Below are 22,051 nucleotides of genomic sequence, written 5' to 3'. Positions count from 1 at the left end.
TCCGGCTGGGGGCACAGCAGGGGCTGATGTCAGCAGAAGGCCCCAAGAACTTTCACTGGAGAGAAAGTTTTACAGCAGGACAAGACGTAGCCGCTTCACCCCCCCCCCCAACCATGCGTTGAAATATAAACTATGTCCTCTGTTCCTTTGGCTCTGCAAACAGCAAACTGCCACCTTGGGCCCTTAGAACGAAGGACGTTCATTCCTGGGGAAAGAGCAGAGAGATTGCTCACCTCAGTGTTTCAGCAGGGGGAGAGCCTTTCGACAGTGGAGAGGACTCCATCAGTAGGTAGTGGGATCTCCTTCACTGGAAGTTTCGAACAGAGGCTGGGTGGTCATCTGTCAGGGTTTGGGGCTAGATGAACTTTGAGGTCCCTTCCAACTGGTAAGATTCTAAGATATCAGGATTGTTCTGGCTTCCACCATTGCTGCCTCCTGAGGGAGGGAGTTCCATAGTTTAACTGTGCACTGCATGAAGAAATCCATTCTTTCTATCTTTCCTCAATATCTCCTTCCTTGGAGGTTTTCAATTGGATGATCTTCTGTTGGGGATTCTTTAGCTGCCCTGAAGCGTTTTGAGCTCCCTTCCATGTTTACAGCGGTATGATTCTATAATTCTATGAAGTCTCTCCTGAGTGCTAATGAAGAAAGGGGCAGATGCGGCACGCCTATTCCACAAATGGGGAGCCACCACCTAGAAGGCCATGTGTTATGTACTAAGCTTGGATCCTAGAATGCAACAACTGATTGGCTTGCAGGAAAAGACCAATCAGGCTCCAAGAGGAAGTTATTCAGCCTATTAGGCTGGTAGGATCATAGAATGCACTGCAGGAAAGGACCAATCAGGCTCCAGGAGGGAAGCAGAATCAGCCAATCAGACGGGACTCATTGTGTAAATAATGTATATAAAAGCCTGAGGTTTGGGGGGCAATTCAACCACTGTTTTACAAGCTGCAATAAAGAGCATGAAATCACTACAGGACTCTGAGTATATTTCACTGGCGACGAAGGTGGGATCCTGCTGAGCTGTCTGCCGCGCACCGCAACACAGCATCACACTGCACATCCAGGCTACAGCTCCAGGACCCAAGGACCCAGAATGGCAACAGAGAACTGGGCAGGAGACATCAGTGATAGGCCCTCTCCTGTCTATCATAAGGCCCAAAATGGTTGATACTGGGAGAGACAACCTTTCCGGTACTCAGGTTCCATGCCACATAGCTACTAATACTTTGAATTGGGCTCATTAGCTGACCGGTGGTCAGCATAGCGATTTCAGGACCAGTGACACGTAATTCAATTGGGCTGCCCACTTCCAAGCTGGCGGTCACATTCTGCACTATCAGCAGCCTCAAGATCAGCATTCCCCAAACTCTTTTTTTTGGGGGGGGCAACCCCTCGCTTTCTTTCCATAAACTCATCCCTAATGCACCCCACCCTATGGAAAGCATTATGCAGAACAGCAGTTTGCATGACCGGCTAATGAAGACAACAACACCATTAAATTCAAAGCGGTAACAATTAACTGCACGTTTATGCAAAAATAAATACATGCAAACAAAAATATGTGCTCTGGCCTAACCCTGTAGCTAAAAAAAGAACGCACAGCTAAGAATATCGTGTGAAAAGTATTTATACGCATTGCTACTAACGCAAACATAAGGGTGAAGGAAATTTCTAGCATAACATGTTTATACATACATAACTGCTTACCAAATATGCACAAACTGTCCCCTGACGCAGATGTACGGTTTAATAAGAAGAACAATAATTGGCCATCTTGTGACAATTTGTAAATACAAAGAAAAAGAAAAAGCAATAGCTTTCAAAGTGATAAGAGCAGGAAAATGTTAAATACGAAGTAATGGAGATGTTTTGTTCTAGGAACTAGCCTGGTCAACTGTTGTTGTTGTTTAGTTGTTTAGTCGTGTCTGACTCTTTGTGACCCCCTGGACCAGAGCACGCCAGGCACCCCTGTCTTCCACTGCCTCCCACAGTTTGGTCAAACTCATGCTGGTAGCTTCGAGAACACCGTCCAACCATCTCGTCCTCTGTCGTCCCCTTCTCCTTGTGCCCTCCATCTTTCCCAACCTCAGGGTCTTTTCCAGGCAGTCTTCTCTTCTCATGAGGTGGCCAAAGTATTGGAGCCTCAGCTTCAGGATCTGTCCTTCCAGTGAGCACTCAGGGCTAATTTCCTTAAGAATGGAGAGGTTTGATCTTCTTGCAGTCCATGGGACTCTCAAGAGTCTCCTCCAGCACCACAGTTCAAAAGCATCAATTCTTCGGCGATCAGCCTTCTTTATGGTCCAGCTCTCACTTCCATACATCACTACTGGGAAAACCAGAGCTTTAATTGTATATGTGATCAACTGGGGGGGGGGGCTCCAGTGCCCTCCTGCTGCTTCCTTGCCCCTTAGCATCTCCCCAGGTAACCCCACTGCCTGTTTTGGGATCCACTGCTCTAGACTGTCTCCAAGGGCAGCCCCACAGGGAGCACATTGCAGTAGTGCAGCCGAGCATGGACAACCGAGGCTGGCCTCTGCCAGTTCAAGGAGCACAAATACCGTCTCTCTGGGTAACCCGAAAAGGGAGTTGGCTGCTGCAGTGAAGCAGCCTGGTTAACTGTGGCTCTGCTTAGCCCTTCCTTTGAGACGCCGAGTTTGCAACAGAGTGGAAGTTTCCGACAAACTCACTGGAGAGGAGGCAGGAGTGATAGATGGGCTATTCTTTCTTTCTGGCTTTGTCCCTTGGCTTTTGCGAGCACTTCTGGAGAGAGGCCCAGGTGGGAGAAGGGAGATTACTCAGCCTTCTATCAGAAGCAAAGTGCTCACCTTTCTTTTGGCTTCCTGGAGGAATTTGAATAGATGCTTAATAGAGGTCAAGTTGCATCGCACCAAGGCTTTGCAAATAGCAGCCACAATGTGTGTTTCTCTCTCTCTCTCTCTGCGTGTGTTTAAATACCATGGCTCTCCAATTTTCATTTTTTTAAAAAACTGCAATCGCTGCACCTTATTCCACCTCCTTTTGCAAAGCATTTCCTCCTACCTGGCATATTTTCCGGGAGCCCTTCAAAGATTTGAACGTTTCATTCTGACAGCTGAATCGAAAGCGGCGAGGAAAAACATCATCTGCGTCCAAGTCGGTTTATCCAGCCTCTGCCAGCCAAGCACCTGAAATTGCTTTGGTGGTGATTAGTTAACCTGTGTACTTTCCAAATGGCCAAGGATCGATTCTCCCCCACTGGGGAAACCGAGGCAGTCCCCGGCTAAAGTGCAACTTGGGGTTTATCCGCATGCCCTCTTTTCTCCCAGGAGAAACTGCTCTTTAGTGCTCAATCAGAGCAAACAGCAATTCAGGTTTTCCTCATATTGACATTTTATAGAATCATAGAAATGTAGCGTTGGAATGGACCCCAAGGATTAGCTACTCCTAGTCCAGCCCTCTGCAATGCAAAAACCTCAGCAGAGTGAGCTGCAATAGACCTGAGAACGTAGAATTAAAAAAGTGTTGGAAGGGACCTCAAGAGTCATCTTGTCCATGCCCTGCATGGCAACTCAATCATCCATGACAGATGACCTCCACTTAAAACCAGTGCCGGATTTACGTGTAAGCTAAACAAGCTATAGCTTAGGGCCCCACTCTCTTGGGGACCCCCCAAAAATTTAAAGGAAAAGAAACTGGATGTACATTTCCAAAATATAAGATAAAAAACAAATAAAGTAAAACCTACATACAGCAACAGTGTTTTGTGTTGTGTAGGCTCCTAGGATGTAAGTCATGGGCCCCGCCTGCTAGCCTGCTCCCTCAAATATCACTGGTTTGCTCATTTCTACATATAGGGTACCTACATTCTGCATATGCAAATGGCTTTAGATACCTATTAGGCCCATAAATTACCATCTAGCATATATTCAACACAAAAAAACACAAAAAATGTTTGTTGTTGACAAAGGACAGCTGGACATATAAAGGGGCCCATTACCTTCAGTAGCTTAGGGCCTCATCAAACCTCAATCCGGCTCTGCTTAAAAGCCTCCAAGAAGGAGAGCCCACCACCTTCTGAGGGAGACTGGTCCACTGTCAAACAGCTCTTACTGTCAGGAAGTTCTTCCTGATGTTTAGTCTGAATTGCCTTTCTTGAAGCCATGGCTTCGAGTCCTACCCTCCAGAGCAGGAGAAAACAAGCATGCTCCCTCTTCCATATGACAGCCCTTGAGATATTTGAGGGTGGCTATCATATCTCCTCTCAGCCTCTTCTTTTCCAGGGGAAATATACTCAGCTCCTTCAACCATTCCTCATCAGGCTTGCCTTCCAGACCCTTGATCATCTTGGTTGCTCTCCTCTGCCCACCTTCCAGCTTGTCAACATCCTTCTTCAATTGTGGCACCCAGAATTCGACACGGGACTCCAGGTGTGGGCTGACCAAGGCAGAATAGTGGGGCTATTCCTTCCTTTGATCTGGACACTAGCCTTCTGTTGAGGCAGCCTAGAATAGTGTTAGCTTTTTTTTTGCGTTAAGCTTGTGGTCTACTAAGATTCCCAGATCCTTTTCACGTGTATTACTAGTAAGCCAGATCTCCCCATGCATCTTATATTTGTGCATTGGTTCTTCCTGCATTTTTTCAATCTATCACTAAGGAGCGGGTTTTCCCTTGGAAAGGAGCAGAGCAAGGCGAAAACGGCTCAGACCTTCACTTTCTAGGCATGGCACAAGCGAAAGCAGGGACAAGCCCTTTGGTATTGATACTTTTTGCCGAGGGAATAAGACTTATGTGCATGTTTTCTTGACGAACAACTTCTCTTAGAAGGAAAGTTGGGCAGCCTGGAGGCAATTCTCTGCTTTTAGTTCTGAAGCAAGCCTGCTAACTGGCCAAACGTTGCAAGCAGAGATTGACAGCCAGAAACACAAAAATGGTTTTGCTCTTTCCATATATATGGGTTTCTCCATTCAAAAAATGCAGGCAAACATGCATCTCCTGGGACAAAGTGTAGATAAAAACGCATTGATTGTGGAGCATATAGAAAAAATGCATCGTATTAGGGGATCTTGCTGTCCAAAAAATGTGTTGCTTAGGCAAAATTGCACACAAATGCATTACATTAGGAAATTGGTTCTCCAACCTTTTTTTTGGCCAAGCCCCAGCTCAGCATCTCTAAAATCCTGATGCCCCCTCCTTGTGACATATAATTCTTATTATTCAAAAAGCGAACTCCTATTCATGTGGAGGAAGCCTAAAAGGTCTTCAACTTGGTCTAACTCATTCTCAAATTGCCCCCCTTAAAAATAAAATTGCCGCCCTCCCCAGTGGGCTGTGTGCCCCCACGTTGGGAACCTCAGCATTAGGAGAAATTCGCAGGAAAATGCTGGTGAAATTTTCATGCTAATTTAAAACAAACAAACTGAATTGGTCAGTGAACTGAGTTTAAGCCTGGAAAGATGAAAAACTGAGAAAAACCAAAATAAGCAGATTTGCTCATCCCCAGTGAAGAATTGGCTTCCCCTGTCACTTAGCACAGTCTATTAATGGTGCAATTTGAGGGGGTGGTATCAAACTAATACCCAGACCCTGAGGTCCAGCTCCGAGGGCCTTTTGGCAGTTTCCTCACTGAAAAAAGCGAGGTTACAGGAGACCAGGCAGAAGGCCTTCTCAGTGGTGGCGCCTGCCCTGTGGAACGCCCTCCCACCAGATGTCAAGAAAAGAAACAACTGTCTGACTTTTAGAAGACATCTGAAGGCAGCCCTGTTTAGGGAAGGTTTTTAATGTTTGGTGTTTTATTGTATTTTTAATATTTTGATGGAAGCCAGTCAGATGAGTGAAACCCAGCCAGATGGGCGGGGTATGAATGAATGAATGAATGAATGAATGAATGAATAATGTACCGTACTTTTCCGTGTACAGTGGTACCTCGGGTTACATACGCTTCAGGTTACAGATGCTTCAGGTTACAGAATCCGCTAACCCAGAAATAGTACCTTGGGTTAAGAACTTTGCTTCAGTATGAGAACAGAAATCAAGTGGTCGCGGCGCAGCAGGAGGCCCCATTAGTTAAAGTGGTACCTCAGGTTAAGAACAGTTTCAGGTTAAGAACGGACCTCCAGAACGAATTAAGTTCTTAACCCAAGGTACCACTGTAGAAGACTAGGATTTTGTCTTCCAAAATCATGCTAAAAAGTGGGGGTCGTCTTATACATGGATAGTGCATAGGGTGGACATTTGATTGATCGCTGCCACGGCTGTCAGCAGCTATTGGGCGTGTTGTTGGTTGTTGCGTCATGGGCTGGCGTTGATTGGCTGACACTGCAGCAATTGGGTGGGCGATTGGCAGCTTCTGCCAGCGAGGGGGCAGGCGTGAGGCAGCTTTTGCGCTGCGTGCAGGCGAGCAATTTTCAGCAATCTCCCCCCAAAACCTCAACAACTCTGAGCCATCTTCCCCCCATTTTCTTAAACATGAGTCCCCCTTATACATGGAAAAAAATCGGTACATTCCTTGACTCCTCTCTGGAAGTTGGTGATTTCTCAACTGAAAGGAAGGAGCAGCGCATCTGGATTTGCATGAGCTGTGATTTCCGCCTTGGGCTAGATGAGCTTTGGGGGCCCCTTGCAACTCTGCCACCTGTGAGTTGGGCTTGGCGCACTTGTGGATGGGAGTTCCACCTTGCCTGCATCATCCGCCTGCCTCCTTTCATCAGCAAACAGAGCAGGAGATGTCATTTCCTGAGTGACACATGCCGGTGGGAGGGGGTGGGGTGGGTGAGATCACAGAATCATAGAATCATAGAGTTGGAAGAGACCACAAGGGCCATCGAGTCCAACCCCCTGCCAAGCAGGAAACACCATCAGAGCACTCCTGACATATGGTTGTCAAGCCTCTGCTTAAAGACCTCCAAAGAAGGAGACTCCACCACACTCCTTGGCAGCAAATTTCACTGTCGAACAGCTCTTACTGTCAGGAAGTTCTTCCTCATGTTTAGGTGGAATCTTCTTTCTTGTAGTTTGGAACCATTGCTCCGTGTCCGCTTCTCTGGAGCAGCAGAAAACAACCTTTCTCCCTCCTCTATGTGACATCCTTTTATATATTTGAACATGGCTATCATATCACCCCTTAACCTCCTCTTCTCCAGGCTAAACATGCCCAGCTCCCTTAGCCGTTCCTCATAAGGCATCGTTTCCAGGCCTTTGACCATTTTGGTTGCCCTCCTCTGGACACGTTCCAGTTTGTCAGTGTCCTTCTTGAACTGTGGTGCCCAGAACTGGACACAGTACTCCAGGTGAGGTCTGACCAGAGCAGAATACAGTGGCACTATTACTTCCCTTGATCTAGATGCTATACTCCTATTGATGCAGCCCAGAATTGCATTGGCTTTTTTAGCTGCCGCGTCACGCTGTTGGCTCAGTGTGTCGCATTCCATAACTGGCAGCTGAACTCCTCCGTCTCGGCCCTTCAGAGGTGTCGGAGGGAAGTGACACTGACACTCTCTGCTATTACACTGCTGGGATGGCATCAGATTATGTGGCCTGCCGCAGTGGCAATAATGCAGGGAGCCCTCCCGTTTGACTGGCAGCCACTGATTAATTCTGAGTCTCTCCTCTTTGTCAGATGAGCTGAGGTGTGGATTGACTCTGGCCCTTGCCTTGCAAGGATGCCTTCATGTCTGGGACTGCACTTGTCACCAGCGACGGACTGAGCAGCCTCTCTTTTCGTTTCACCGGTGCTAAAGCATCCTATCCCGTTTTCACACAGGTGTCTTGGGAAAAAACGCGCAGAGAAGCTCTGCATTTAAATGATGCTCAACTTTTTAGGTAAAATAAGCATCTTCAATGCTTTCTGAGGCATTGCCCCATAAAAACACCCTGTGCTGTGGGCATTTTATACAATTCTATGGGACGCGGGTGGCGCTGTGGTCTAAACCACTAAGCTTCTTGGGTTGGCGGTTGAATCCCCGTGACAAGGTGAGCTCCCGTTGCTCGGTCCCAGCTCCTGCCAACCTAGCAGTTCGAAAGCACGCCAGTGCAAGTAGATAAATAGGTACCACTCCGGCGGGAAGGTAAACGGCGTTTCCGTGCGCTGCTCTGGTTCGCCAGAAGCGGCTTAGTCATGCTGACCACATGACCCGGAAGCTGTATGCCGGCTCCCTCGGCCAGTAAAGCAAGATGAGCGCCGCAACCCCAGAGTCGGACACAACTGGACCTAATGGTCAGGGGTCCCTTTACCTTGAAGCAAGTAGGAAAAGTCCCTGCCCCATGTACAACCATGTTCATAAGCCATACTGTGCAATACTGTAAGAGAAAGGAAGAAGAGAATTTTGGGAATTATAGGGACAGAACTACCTAAATTGTATAGAGATTTATTCATGTATACAGCAGCAAGAACGTTACATGCCACAAAATGGAAAGAAGCAGAAGCCCCAGCAAAGGAAGAACGGATACAAAAACCTATGGAATATGCAGAAATGGTAAAACTTATCAGAAGAATAAGAAATCAAGATAACATTTTTTAAAAAAATAAAAGAAAGGAAATGGTTTATTGAATATTTGCAGATAAATGGTAAAGAGATAAAAACATTGGCAGGACTATTGCAATAACCTGCAGTTTCATAAGAGTATATATTTAAAGAAGATGAATAAATGGGCAAATTAAGTTAATTTGAATATGCAGAAGATGTTAAAAATAAATGTAAGGAACCGCAGAAAGAGGGGGAAGGAAGCCAGTTTTTGAAATGTCAGAAGGATTGTAAAATTAGTGAAATGTATAAACTTGAAAAGTATAAATAAAAATAATAAAAAAGGGGGGGGGAATATGGTAAGAACTGTTTGACAGTGGAATGGACTCCCGCCGAAGGTTGTGGAGCCTCCTTCCTTGGAGGCTTTTAAGCAGAGGTTGGTCGGCCCTCTGTCATGGATGCTTGAGATTCCTGCATTGCAGGGGGTTCGACTAGATGACCCCTGGAGGTCCCTTCCAGCTCTACACGTCTATGATTCTTTGACTTCCTGGCTGGCGTATGAGGCGACAACTTAATAAAATTTGGCTTGTTCTGTCCCAGAACTTGCTGTAGTTGCTCTTTGTAGGTCTTCCTTCCATTTGTGAAAAAATAGCTTTTTCGTATCAACGTGCAAAGCTTCAACTGCCAGAAAAAGAAAAGAAACATAATAATGGTATTCCTGGGGAGCAAGGGGGGGGGGGTCCCCTCTCCATTAAAAGCAAGGCTGGGTGATGCTTCTCATGTTCTTTCAATTTAATGGTCCGTGGGTCAAGAAAATGGCATTGAATCAGGAAATCAGTAGGGAGGCTGCCTTGGAGAGAGAGAGAGAGAGGCCGGATTGCATGTTCTTCAGGACTCCTGCCACAAACACACACACACACATGGCCAAATGAGCTGGGAGATTCCCTGCTAGAGGTCTGGACCCATCATCGGACCAGAGCTGGGTCAGCAAAGCTGGCAGAGGAACTTCCTTGTGCAGCTGTTTCACCAAATAATCTTAGAGTATGCTTGGTGGTCCTACTACTTGCTGGACCTCAGAAGGTTCCTGGGCCAGAGGATGTGCTAATCCTTTCCTCCTCCTCTGTGGGGCAGGGGGATGGAAGTCTCAGGCTGGGCCTGACTTGCACTGCACCCCCAGTTGTGTGCTTCTTCTTCTTTTTCTTCTTTTTCTTCTTCTTCTTCTTCTTCTTCTTCTTCTTCTTCTTCTTCTTCTTCATCATCATCATCATCATAACATTTTATTTATATCCTGCCCTCCCCAGCCGAAGCCGGGCTCAAAGCGGATAACAACAGTAAAAATAACACAGTTTTCTTAAAATCACAATCAGTTAATTGAAATACATTCTAAAATCAGTTCAGAATCAAATTAATGGCAACCATTGGGCTAGAGTTCTATGAGGATTACCGAAGGAGGGGGTCAGACTGTGCCTTGGCCAAAGGCCTGGTGGAACAGCTCTGTCTTGCAGGCCCTGCAGAAAGATGTCAAGTCCCGCAGGGCCCTAGTCTCATGACAGAGCGTTCCACCCGATCGGGGCCACAGCTGAAAAGGCCCTGGCTCTGGTTGAGGCCAGCCTAACCCCCCTGTGGCCCGGGATCTCCAAGATGTTTTTGTTTGAAGACCATAAGGTCCTCCGTGGGACATACCAGGAGAGGCGGTCCCGTAGGTACGAGGGTCCTAGGCTGTATAGGGCTATAAAGACTATAGAAGACTATAGAAGAGGACCCTGAGAGTCATCTAGTCTTCCTGGTGGAGAACTCCATGGGGAAGGAGGTCCACAGGGGCTGCCACAGAGAATGCCCCCCCTCTTGGGATGCCCCCCTAAGTCTCTAAGGGTGGAAGAACTACCAAGAGGCCACCCTCTGCCAATCTCAGCACCTGAGAGGGTCTAGCAGTGTTTCTCAAACTTGGTTTCCCAGCTGTCATCGGGCTACAACTCCCAACATCCCTTGCTAGCAGAACAAGCAGTCAGGGATGATGGGATTTGTAGTCCAACAACAGCTGAGGATGCAAGGTTGAGAAACAGTCATCTATAGGGAAGGAGGTGGGCTTTCAGATATTTGGGGCCTGGGTCGTTTAGGGCATGGGTAGGCAAACTAAGGCCTGGGGGCAGGATCCGGCCCAATCACCTTCTCAATCCAGCCCAAGGATGGTCCGGGAATCAGCGTGTTTTTACACAAGTAGAATGTGTCCTTTTATTTAAAATGCATCTCTGGGTTACTTGTGGGGCATAGGAATTCGTTCATTATTTTTTTCCCAAAATATAGTCAAGGTCTGAGGGACAGTGGACCGGCCCCCTGCTAAAAATTTTTTGCTGACTCCTGGTTTAGGGCTTTCGATACCAATATGTGCACCTTGAATTGGGCCTGAAAATGAGCTGGCAACGGGTACAACCTTAAAAAAAACAACAGGGGTTGTGTGAGATCAACACAGAACCCCAGGCAGCAACCTGGCTGCTCCATTTAGGACCAAATTTCTGAGTCATCTTCAAAGGTGGTCCCACGCACAGCGCATTGCGGTAGTTCAGCCTGGACGTTTCCAGAGCATGCATTCCTGGGTTGCAGGGGGTTGGACTAGATGACCCCTGGGGTCCCTTCCAACTCTACAGTTCTGTGATTCTTTGGTGTACAACGACCAGGACATCTTCATCCAAAAGGGGTTGTAGCTTGTGTACTAGCTGGAACTGGGAAAAGGCCCTCCTAGCCATTGTGGCTGGCTGAGTCGACAGTGATGGGGTCAGATCCAGAAGAATCCCCTTGGCTGGTTCTCCTGTCCCCCGGTCCCCGCAGGCTTGGCCTCTTGACGCCAGTGGATCTTCTCTGTTCACAGCCTTTTTTGCAAGAACCGGCTGTTGACAGGCATGTCTCAGGGCTTTGTTTCCTCATCGCTTCCCTTTGGGAGTTGCCGTTTTCATGTTTCCTTTCAATTCACGGCAGTGCGGGACACTTCATTTCAAAGAGCTGACAGGGTAGATCAGATACACTTTCCGTCAGGTGGTGGCTGGGAGCAACAGCAGCAACAGTAGCAGCAGCTGGCTGGCAGTATGCGAGAGCAAAGGAGTTCATTTTCGGTGGCAAAGCTTTCCGTCAAGAAGGAGAGGAGTATTGCATGAGACAAGGGGACTTCATTCCACATGAGAACCTCAAAAGAGCCAGTGGCCTCTCCAGTCCAGCATCCTGTTCTCACAGGGGCCAACCCATTATGAGAAACTCGCAACCAGGATTCGAACACAAGAGCCGTCCTGCGGTTTCCAGCAGCTGGCATTCAGAAACATCGCCGCCTCTGACTGTGGAGGCAGAGCAGAGCCATCATGACTAGGAGCCATCAATAGTCATCTTCTGCTCTGGAGGGTAGGACTCGAACCCATGGCTTCAAGTCAGAAGGAAGGAGATTCTGACTAAACATCAGGAAAACCCTTCTGACACTAAGAGTTGCGTGGCAAGTTCCCGCCCCCCCCCAGTGGAAATAAAGACACATGAAACAATTATTAAGGTTAATGGTCTAAAAAAGGCCACAACTTTATTGGTTACAAGTATTGACTTAGGCATTGGTCCTAACCGACTATATCTGACTTCAGCCCATCCTCTTGAAGTCCGGGAAGGGTTAACCACCAGTAGAGGGAGTCCTTCTGATGCACATCAACTAGGAACTCCCCTGGGGGTCACCGATAGGGGGCGTGTCTTAGGTGTGTGATAGGGGGCATGCCTTCGGACAGGGCCACGCCCCCCAGAATCCTTTACCGGACCACCCTTCAATATGTGGGGCAGGTGATGGCGCTACCTCCCCTCTTTCCATCTACAGAACTATTCCAATGCCTAACCGCCAATAACCAGAAAGTTGTGACGATTTGCTATGAGGTAGTCGAAAACCAAGTGGCTGGTGCCAATTTGCCAAGTGGAAAAATTCCTACCAGGCCCCTCAACGGCGACCAACCGAAGTCCATAGCAAGGTCAAGGAACGAGAACCTTAGAGGGCGGGAGGGTGGGAAAAGCAGGAACAGCTGGTAGGCGGCAAAAGAGGGAGATTCCCAGCTGCGCCTGCTTTAAATAGGGCAGGCCACGCCCCCAGAGCTAGCCAATTGCGGGTGACGCAGCCGGGGATTCCCCCAATCTCGCAGGGGCTGGGCTCCAGCTGCCGCGCACGTGGTGAGGCCGTGAAGCCCACAACTCCACCTCCTTTGCAGGGTGGAAGTGGCTTTGTTTGACAGTGAAACAGTCTCCCTCAGGAGATGGTGGACTCTCCTTCCTTGGAGGCTTTTAAGCAGAAGTCGGATGGTCTCTGTCATAGATGCTTTAGCTGAGATTCCTGCTTTGCAAGGGGGGCTGGACCAGATTGTGGTCCCTCCCAACTGTACAGTCCTCTTTTAAAGCCATCTAGCTTGGTGGGTACCACTACCTCCTGTGGCAGTGAGTTCCACAGTTAACTGTGTCCTTTATTCTATTTGTGCTGACTCTTCCAACATTCAGCTTCCACCAGTTATAATGTTGGGGGGGGGACCGCTTTTCTCAATCTGCTTTCTCCATGGTTTTATGAACTCCTATCATTTTGCTTCCCGCATTACTAAAACATCCCAAATGCTGCAAGTTTTCTCTCCATTGCCTTGATCATTTTGGTCACCCTTTCCCAAACCTTCCCCACCTTTCTAAGGTGAGGCAAACAGAGGGGTACACCTGTCTCCAAATGCTGCCACGCCAGAGATCCGAGTGGCAGGATTATGATCCCAGCGCTTATATTTTTCGATTCCTTTCCTAACGATCCCTAGCACCTTCCACCACTCGCACCCGCCTCCCAGGCACACCCACCCAAACCGAGGTGGCCAGGAGTATTGTTCCTCCCATAAATAGTTCCAGAACTAATTTCGTCGGGATGTTGCTAGGCGACCGGCATCACACCGTGGCAACAGAAACTCTACCGGACCTTCAGTGAGAAGGTGGAAGGGGCAGTGATATTTCGGAGGGGAGAAAGCAACTGTTTCTCTTGGCCTGGGGCAGGGCCTGGCAGGGCTCATTAGGACTGTGGCGACAGCGCCTGCCCAGCAAGAACTGGGGTATTGTGGGGGAAGTTTGGTCGGGAGTTTTTGCTGCTGTTACTGATATTAACTTTTTGTGTCTTTCTTTTTATGTGGAAATTGTTCAGTTGGGTTATGTGGTTTTCAATGAGTTTTATTCATTTTTATGACTACTTTGCTATATTTGCATTTACAGTGGTGCCTCACAAGACGAAAATAATCCGTTCCGCGAGTCTCTTCGTCTAGCGGTTTTTTCGTCTTGCGAAGCATCCCTATTAGCGGCTTAGCGGATTAGCGCTATTAGCGGCTATTAGCGGCTTAGCGGCTTAGAAAAAGGGAGAAAAAAGCGAAAAAAATCGCAAGACTCACAAGACGTTTTCGTCTTGCGAAGCAAGCCCATAGGGAAATTCGTCTTGCGAAGCGCCTCGAAAAATGGAAAACCCTTTCGTCTAGCGGGTTTTTCATCTTGCGAGGCATTCGTCTTGCGGGGCACCACTGTATGTAAGTCTTTTCATATTGTAAGCTGCCTTGAGCATTGTTTTAACTGTGGGAAGATGGCATACCAAAAAAGTAAAGAAAAGAAGGGATGGCAAAGACAAGCTTTTCCAGGGGTGTAGGAAGGGGGAGTGGGGGGGGTGGGGGGGCTGGGGCGGGCCACCCCAGGGGTCATCTGGGGGGGCAACAAAATCCCCCCGGGTGTGATCGCCCCGCCCCCAGGTGCACGACATGTGCGCTGCTCCGGGTGCTCCGGAGCTGAGCTTTGCAAAGGACGACTCCTGGCTGGTAATTCAGCAATATTTTCCCTTGAGACGACTCAGTGGCCCAGCTGACTACCATAGCTGGGATCAGCGAGGGCTAGTGACAGCCCTAAGGGACGCGGGTGGCACTGTGGTCTAAACCACTGAGCCTCTTGGGCTTGCCGATCGGAAGGTTGGTGGTTCGAATTCCCACGATGGGGTGAGCTCCCATTACTCTGTCCCAGCTTCTGCCAGCCTAGCAGTTCAAAAGCACACCGGTGCAAGTAGATAAATAGGTACCACTGTGGCAGGAAGGTAAATGGCGTTTCTGTGCGCTTTGGTTTCTGTCATGGTGTTCCATTGCGCCAGAAGCGGTTTAGTCCTGCTGGCCACATGACCCTGAAAGATGTCTGTGGACAAACGCCAGTTCCCTCGGCCTGAAAGCAAGAATAGTGCCACAACTCCATAGTCATTGTTGGGATCCAGGGATCCTTTACTTTTTAAACCTTTTTTACCTTTAGTGACAATCCTGTGGCCCATATCTGTGGGTCATCACAGGACATGTTTGCTTCACAGGTGTTGTTTGATGTTTTTGGGTGTGGCAGCCAGTGACATGAATGATGTGGGCTGATCGTGCGGGAGGGGGGAACGGGGGCACTGACCACCTATTTTAGCAAGCATTTCAACCATGCAACCTCTGATTCTAAGGATGGTGGATCCATCTGTTTTTAGCTCTCCCAGTTTCCCATTTCCCCAGTGTTAAGTTCAGTCCTCTACATTTCCGCATCATCTGTGGGCTGCTGCTGCTGTTGTTTAGTCGTTTAGTCGTGTCCGACTCTTCGTGACCCCCTGGACCAGAGCACGCCAGGCACTCCTGTCTTCCACTGCCTCCCGCAGTTTGGTCAAACTCATGCCGGTAGCTTCGAGAACACTGTCCAGCCATCTCGTCCTCCGTCGTCCCCTTCTCCTTGTGCCCTCCATCTTTCCCAACATCAGGGTCTTTTCCAGGGAGTCTTCTCTTCTCATGAGGTGGCCAAAGTATTGGAGCCTCAGCTTCAGGATCTGTTCTTCCAGTGAGCACTCATGGCTGATTTCCTTCAGAATGGATCGGTTTGATCTTCTTGCAGTCCATGGGACTCTCAAGAGTCTCCTCCAGCACCAGAATTCAAAAGCATCCATTCTTCGGTGATCAGCCTTCTTGATGGTCCAGCTCTCACTTCCATACATCACTACTGGGGAAACCAGAGCTTTAACTATACTGTGGGCTGCTAGTCCTCATGAAAATGTACGCATGTATTTAAATTGTATGCCACCCTATAACCGCAGGTCTCAGGGTAGTCGCAACATAAAATCACAATATAAAAACACAAAATACATTTTTAAAAAACAAAACACTAGCATTTTGGTACAGATTTCTAGTAGACACATTTTGGTATGCAATTTCCCCTAATATTTTGGTATGTTACTTTTTCACCAGCATATGCATTTTTTACCACACACTTGATTTATTTTTATTATTCATAGTTATATCCCACCTTTCACACCCAAGGAACTCAAAGTGTCGTTCTTCTGCCTCTCTCCACATTTATCCTCACACCAGCCCTGTGGGGTAGGCTAGGCTGAAAGAAGACCACCCAGTGGGCCTCATAGCTGAGTGGGATCCGAATCCTGTTTGCCCAGGTCCTAGTCCAGCACTCTAACCACTGCACCACAGTTCCCCAAGTATATGCATTTTTGTGCACATTACTCAGCTACAGGACTGCGCTGCAAAATTCAGAAAAGGGCGAATTTCAAAGGGCGTCTGTCTTTCAGTTTGCATTTTATTTCAGGAAGGGTGAATTAGGCAGGTTGATCTTTAAATGTGAACTGACTTGAATTTATCCCCACATTCCCACCTCGTGATTCCAGTTGCTGGAAACCACCAGAGGGGAGAGTTGTGTTCGAATCCTGATTGCAGGTTTCGCTTTCGGGCATGTGGTTGGTCACTTTGAGAAGAGGGTGTTGGTCTCAGTGGGCCACTGGCCTGATGCAGCAGTCAGGCTCTCCTGACGAGTCCCTTCCATGTCTCTGTTTTTACAATTCTCAGTTCCTCATCTGTAAAATAGGAAACTTAATGAAACTTGTCAAGGAGTTGCGTTCTGAGGGTGTCGGAGAGGAGGTTGGCAAATCGCTTTTGTGCAGGCTGAAAATTCTGTGGAAGCAACACATGATTAATGGTGATGATGAAAGTAGTTACAGAAGTTTGAAAACAAAGAATTAAGCTTCCTTCTTTCTTTCTATTTTGCCTCTCAGCGGGTGCCGGAGTCAAGATGCTGGCAAATCGCCTTCCCAGGTTTCTGGCATCATTTAGAGAAAAGGTTAAAAAGGCATTCAAGGATTTCATACTCCCTGTGAAACTGCAAACCTGAAAGGGGGGGCAGCAAATATATGGGGACCATCAGGGCCAACCCAAGACATTTGGGCACTGGAGGTGAACCGCAAAATGTCTCTCCCTGCCAGGGAATTGTAGAATTGGAAAGGACCCTGAGGGTTATCTAGGCCACCCCCCTGCAATGCAGGAATCTCAGCTAAAGCATCCAGACAGATGGCCACCCAACCTCTGCTTAACAACCTCCAAGGAAGGCGAGTCCATCACCTCCCGAGGGAATCTGTCCCACTGTCAAACAGCTTTTTAAATGCTTAATGTTTATTATGTTTTTATATACAGTCAGACCTTGGAAGTCAAATGGAATTTATTCCGGAAGTCTGTTTGACTTCCAAAACCTTTGGAAACCAAAGCACAGCTTCTGATTGGCTGCATGAAGCTCCTGCAGCCAATCGGAAGCTGCGGAAGCCCTGCCGGACGCTCACCTTCCAAAGGAATGTTCAAAAACCAGAACAGTCACTTCCAGGTTTCAGTCATTTGGGAGCCGATTTTTTCGGGAGCCAAGGCATTCGAGATCCAAGGTACGACTGTACAGTGGCACCTCTGGTTGCGAATGGGATCCGTCCAGGAGGCCCGTTCACAATGTGCAAAGCTCGCAACCTGAAGCGCTGGATCTGCGCAGGTGCACGGCGTGATTTGGTGCTAGTGTGCATGCGCGAGTGGTGAAACCCGGAAGTAACCCTTTCTGGTACTTCCGGGTTGCCGCGGGAAGCAACCTGAAAAAACATAACAAGAAGCAAACGTAACATGAGGTATGACTGTATGTTGGGCAACCCAGAGGGCAGAGTATTAACAACAACAACAACAACAACAACAACAACAACAACAACAACAACAACAACAACAACAACTGAATAGGCTGTCCCTATATTAACTGGAGAAACATTTGAGGGTATGCACTTTTGAGAGCTGTTGGGAACCTTGACGATCGGGCTGACAGCTTGCTGTCGCTGCTTTCCTGCTGTGGAGTAACATTTCCCTTGCTAACCGACGGCTTCGCTCACTTGGAAGTGCCTTTTAAGAAAGGTGCCGGCAGCAGGGAACCTTTCTGGTAGTGATCAGCGCTGCATTTTAGTGGCATTTTGCCGTGGCCTTTCCGTGACCCCGAACACGTGGCTCTCCGTGTACCCGGCTCACAGACAAGCTCTCGCACGGAGGCAGCATCTGAATCTGATGTTTGAGGGATGGAGAGAGTGATCCGTCAGGTGAGAAGAGCTCCCCCCCTCTGTGTGCAGGGGAAGGGGCTTTCCTCCCTGGAGGGGGGGCTCCCGCATGGATTGAACGTGCACAACACACAAGTCTCCCCACATTATGGATCTGTTTCAAAGATCCATAATGTGGGGAGACTTGTGCTTTGTGCATCATCAATCCATGCAGGAGCCTCCCCCCATTATGGATCTTTTAAAATATCTATATATACATTTTTATTGATTTTTTTTAACATATCAGTTCCAACAGTCATCTTCACATCTTATACAATATTTTTGACTTCCGTCAACACCTCTGATGATTTTCCGTTCTTTATCACTTATTCTGCATTTCTTATTTTCCTATTACATTTCATTGTCCTTAACTAATAATTCTCTTCGTAGTCTTTCTTGCAATATTCCAAATAATCCACCTTACAAAACTTCAGTGGCGTAGCGTGGGGGGTGCAGGGGGGGCCGGCCGCACCAGGCGCAACATCTGGGGGTTAGGGTTAGGGGGCGCAAATCCACGGGTTAGGGGGTGCAAATTACTTGCCTTGCCCCGGGTGCTGACAACCCACGCTACGCCACTGCAAAATTTCTTGCAGTCCTGCTAGCGCAATCTGTTCATCACAATTACTTTTCAGATAATTCATATATTTACTCCAGTCTTCTAAGAATCTCTGATCCCACAGGTCTCGAATCCTTCCTGTCAATTTATCCAGTTCTGCATAGTCCATCAACTTCACCCTCCGTTCTTCTTTCGTCGGCAGTTCGTCTTGCTCCATTTTTGTGCCATTAATGTTCCCCACATTGTGTATCTGTTGCAACATGCAATACACTTGGTCAAGGAAAGGTTGCAGCATTCGAGACTTCTCAGGTTAGAGAAAAGGCGAGTAACAGGGCACATGCTAGAAGGGACTAAAATGCGTGGCCTAGAGAGAGAGGCTGGAGAGAAGTTTCTCTTGTAGCAGTAGAACTCGTGGACAGCCCGTGCACCTGCATTTTGGAAGACTCAGGGCAGATAAAAGAAAGCAAATGGTTAAACTATGGAACTCCCTGCCACAGGAGGAAGTAATTGACACTGACCCCTGATCGGCGGCACCCTCCGGGACGCACGCCACGCCCTCTGGGACGAGCGCCGCTCCAGGTACTGGAGCAGGTTGCTTCACCTCTGAAGAGGCCGCAATGTTTCTGAACACCAGTTGCTGAAAACCACAGGAGGGGAGAGGGTCTTGTGTTCGAATCCTGCTTGTAGTTTTCTCACAGGCATTTGGTTGGCCCCTGTGAGGTGCTTAAAATGCCACCGACTGCTTAAGGACGTTTTAAGCCACATTAAAACAAAATAAAAAAATTCCTTCCAGTAGCACCTTAAAGACCAACTAAGTTAGTTCTTGGTATGAGCTTTTGTGTGCATGCACACTTCTTCAGATACACTCAGAGTGTGCATGCACACGAAAGCTCATACCAAGAACTAACTTAGTTGGTCTTTAAGGTGCTACTGGAAGGATTTTTTTTATTTTGTTTTGACTATGGCAGACCAACACGGCTACCTATCTGTAACTTAAGCCACATTAGACACTTGGAACAGGGAGGCAATAGCAGAAGAACCCCGGACTTCCCCAAGAGTTTGTTCCAAATGAGTCCAGCCCCACTCTCTAGGCATTGCCCCAGGAGTCCTTTTGTAGCTGGGCGTCTGAGGGCCTGGAAAAGGCCTTGGAAGGGAGCAGGCCCTGCAGTCCTCACCACAGCCGATGGTACGCAGATATTGTTGCATGTTTCGCCATTTCTCCACGCGATAGGAATTTGCAAGGGTGGCGTTAGGCAGGGTCTGGTTCCCTTTGGCTGAGAGGACACAGAAGGCTTTTGAGCACAAGAAGAGCCTTTGCTGGATCAGGCCAATGGCCCAGCGAGTCCAGCATCCTGTTCTCACAGTGGCCCAACCAGATGACTCGGGGGGGGGGACCTGCAAGCAGAATTCGAACCCAAGAGCAACTCTTCTTCTGAATACCAGTTGCCACAGGAGGGGAGAGTTGCTCTTGGGTTCGAATCCTGCTTGCAGTTTTCTCCCAGGCATTTGGTCGGCCACTGTGAAGACAGGATGCTGGACTAGGTAGGCCATTGGCCTGATCCAGCGGGCCCTTCCTATGTTCTTAAAAGATGCACATCATTGTAGCTTGCCTTTGAAGACACGTGCTGAAATAACAGCAATCTGTCCCTACCCCCCACCACCCACCCCCAGACTAATAGAGAAGCGGCTCGCTCCCTGCCATACTGTAAATTCGTAGTGGATGCAAAACACTGTCTGTTTTCTCCTGTCAAACCTTGAAGGGTGTGAATGATGGAGCTGGCGAGGAGGAAGGTGTGATCTCGGTTTGGAATGACAGAAGGCATGATGTTGAGGAATGAAAGCGGGCCAGAGAACGCCATATTAGCGCACTGGTGCATGTTGTCATTCAGAGCCAGTGGCCCTACCACAGGATGCAGATAGGAGAACCAAGATTCTTGCAGAGAGCTAGAAGTGCAAATGACTTTCACTGATACCACTGCATCCAATCCATCTGTTTTCTTTAATGAATTAAACTAGATAGTTTTAATTTGGTTTTGAATAAATGTATAAGTAATTGTTGCTGTTTTGACATTTGTTTTCATTCCTATCTTCCTTAGTGGGTCTTGCAACCCGCTCTTCTGAACAATGGTTTTTATAGGGTAGGGTAAGGGGGCGCTGGGGATGAGTTAATGGAATGAATGGGATGTTAGGAGAGCTTGCAGCTTGGTGAATTGGATTGAAATGATCACTTGCAGTTTCTGGGGCTCAAAGGCCTTATTCATGCAGGAGGCATTCACAGGTTGAGTAGAGATGAAAGAGAGAAATAACAGACATCTTGTCTCAACAAGTTGGGAGAGAGAAAAACCAAAACATGACTCAGCTTTTAGGGGCGGAGGTAACCTTGATGAAGACGCTACAAGCAAGTTAGACCAGGCATGTCCAAAGTCCATGGGGGGGGGGTTAATCCAGTCCACTGGTTGGTTTAATCCAGCCCCTGTGGCAGTTTATTTCCTGGGGTAAAATCCTAAAACCTCAGCAACTTAGTCCTAAAAAAAGGTTAACTTTGGTTAACCCTTTGGTCAGCCCTCACGGCCCTTCACTTCATCAAATCTGGCCCTCTTTGAAAAAAGTTTGGACACCACTGAGTTAGACAAACAGTGCCCTCGTGTAGCACATGCATTAGTTCAAGAGGAAGGAAATGTATTTATTTTTCTTTCAATGGGGGGCTGTAGCCCCCAAAAGTTTGCAAACCACTTGTCTAACCCCTTTGCCCTTTCCTTCAACTGAAAAGAAGCCTGTAAATGAGGGTGGTGGTTCAGATGAGCCAATGTGGTTAGTGTGTCAGACCTGGGAAACCTGGATTTAAATCCTCACTCAACCTTTGGGGTCAATCACTGCCTCTAAGCTTAACCTACCTCACAGGGTTGTTGTGACAATTAAAGAGGAGGAAAAGACCTGGGTGTGGGGGACTCCCTGGTCCTGAATGGGGTAACTGTGCCCTTGAAGGACCAGGTGTGCAGCCTCAGAGTCATTTTGGACTCACAGCTGTCCATGGAGGCGCAGGTCAACTCTGTGTCCAGGGCAGCTGTTTACCAGCTCCATCTGGTACGCAGGATGAGACCCTCCCTGCCCGTGGACTGTCTCGCCAGAGTGGCGCATGCTCTGGTTATCTCCCGCTTAGACTACTGCAATGCGCTCTATGTGGGGCTACATTTGAAGGTGAACCGGAAACTACAACTAATCCAGAATGCAGCAGCTAGACTGGTGACTGGGAGCTGCCGCCGAGACCACATAACACCGGTCTTGAAAGACCTACACTGGCTCCCAGTACGTTTCCAAGCACAATTCAAAGTGTTGGTGCTGACCTTTAAAGCCCTCAACCGCCAGTACACTGCGGTCCAGCTCCGAGGGCCTTCTGGCAGTTCCCTCACTGCAAGAAGCCAAGTTACAGGGAACCAGGCAGAGGGCCTTCTCAGTAGTGGCACCCACTCTGTGGAACGCTCTCCTACCAGATGTCAAAGAGGAAAACAACTACAGTACCAGACTTTTAAAAGACATCTGAAGGCAGGCCTGTTTAGGGAAGCTCTTAATGTTTGATGAATTATTGTATTTTAATATTTTGTTGGGAGCCGCCCAGAGTGGCTGTGGAAACCCAGCCAGATG

General features: G+C 48.1%; 1 protein-coding gene and 1 long non-coding RNA gene across 6 annotated transcripts in view; both read left to right on the top strand.

Moving 5' to 3' along the window:
- The window catches only part of PDE2A (phosphodiesterase 2A), a 386,253-nt gene that overhangs the window by 206,195 nt on the left and 158,007 nt on the right, over window positions 1-22,051 (top strand). The window lies entirely within an intron of this gene.
- Window positions 12,461-20,467, top strand: LOC309341348. Its single transcript, XR_014156246.1, has 2 exons — window positions 12,461-13,528; window positions 20,170-20,467. It is a non-coding gene; the product is annotated as an uncharacterized lncRNA (long non-coding RNA).

This window comes from Podarcis erhardii, assembly GCF_964252035.2.
Source record: "Podarcis erhardii genome assembly, chromosome: 4".
NCBI classification, from domain to species: domain Eukaryota; kingdom Metazoa; phylum Chordata; class Lepidosauria; order Squamata; family Lacertidae; genus Podarcis; species Podarcis erhardii.
This window is presented reverse-complemented; position numbering and strand designations above follow the sequence as displayed.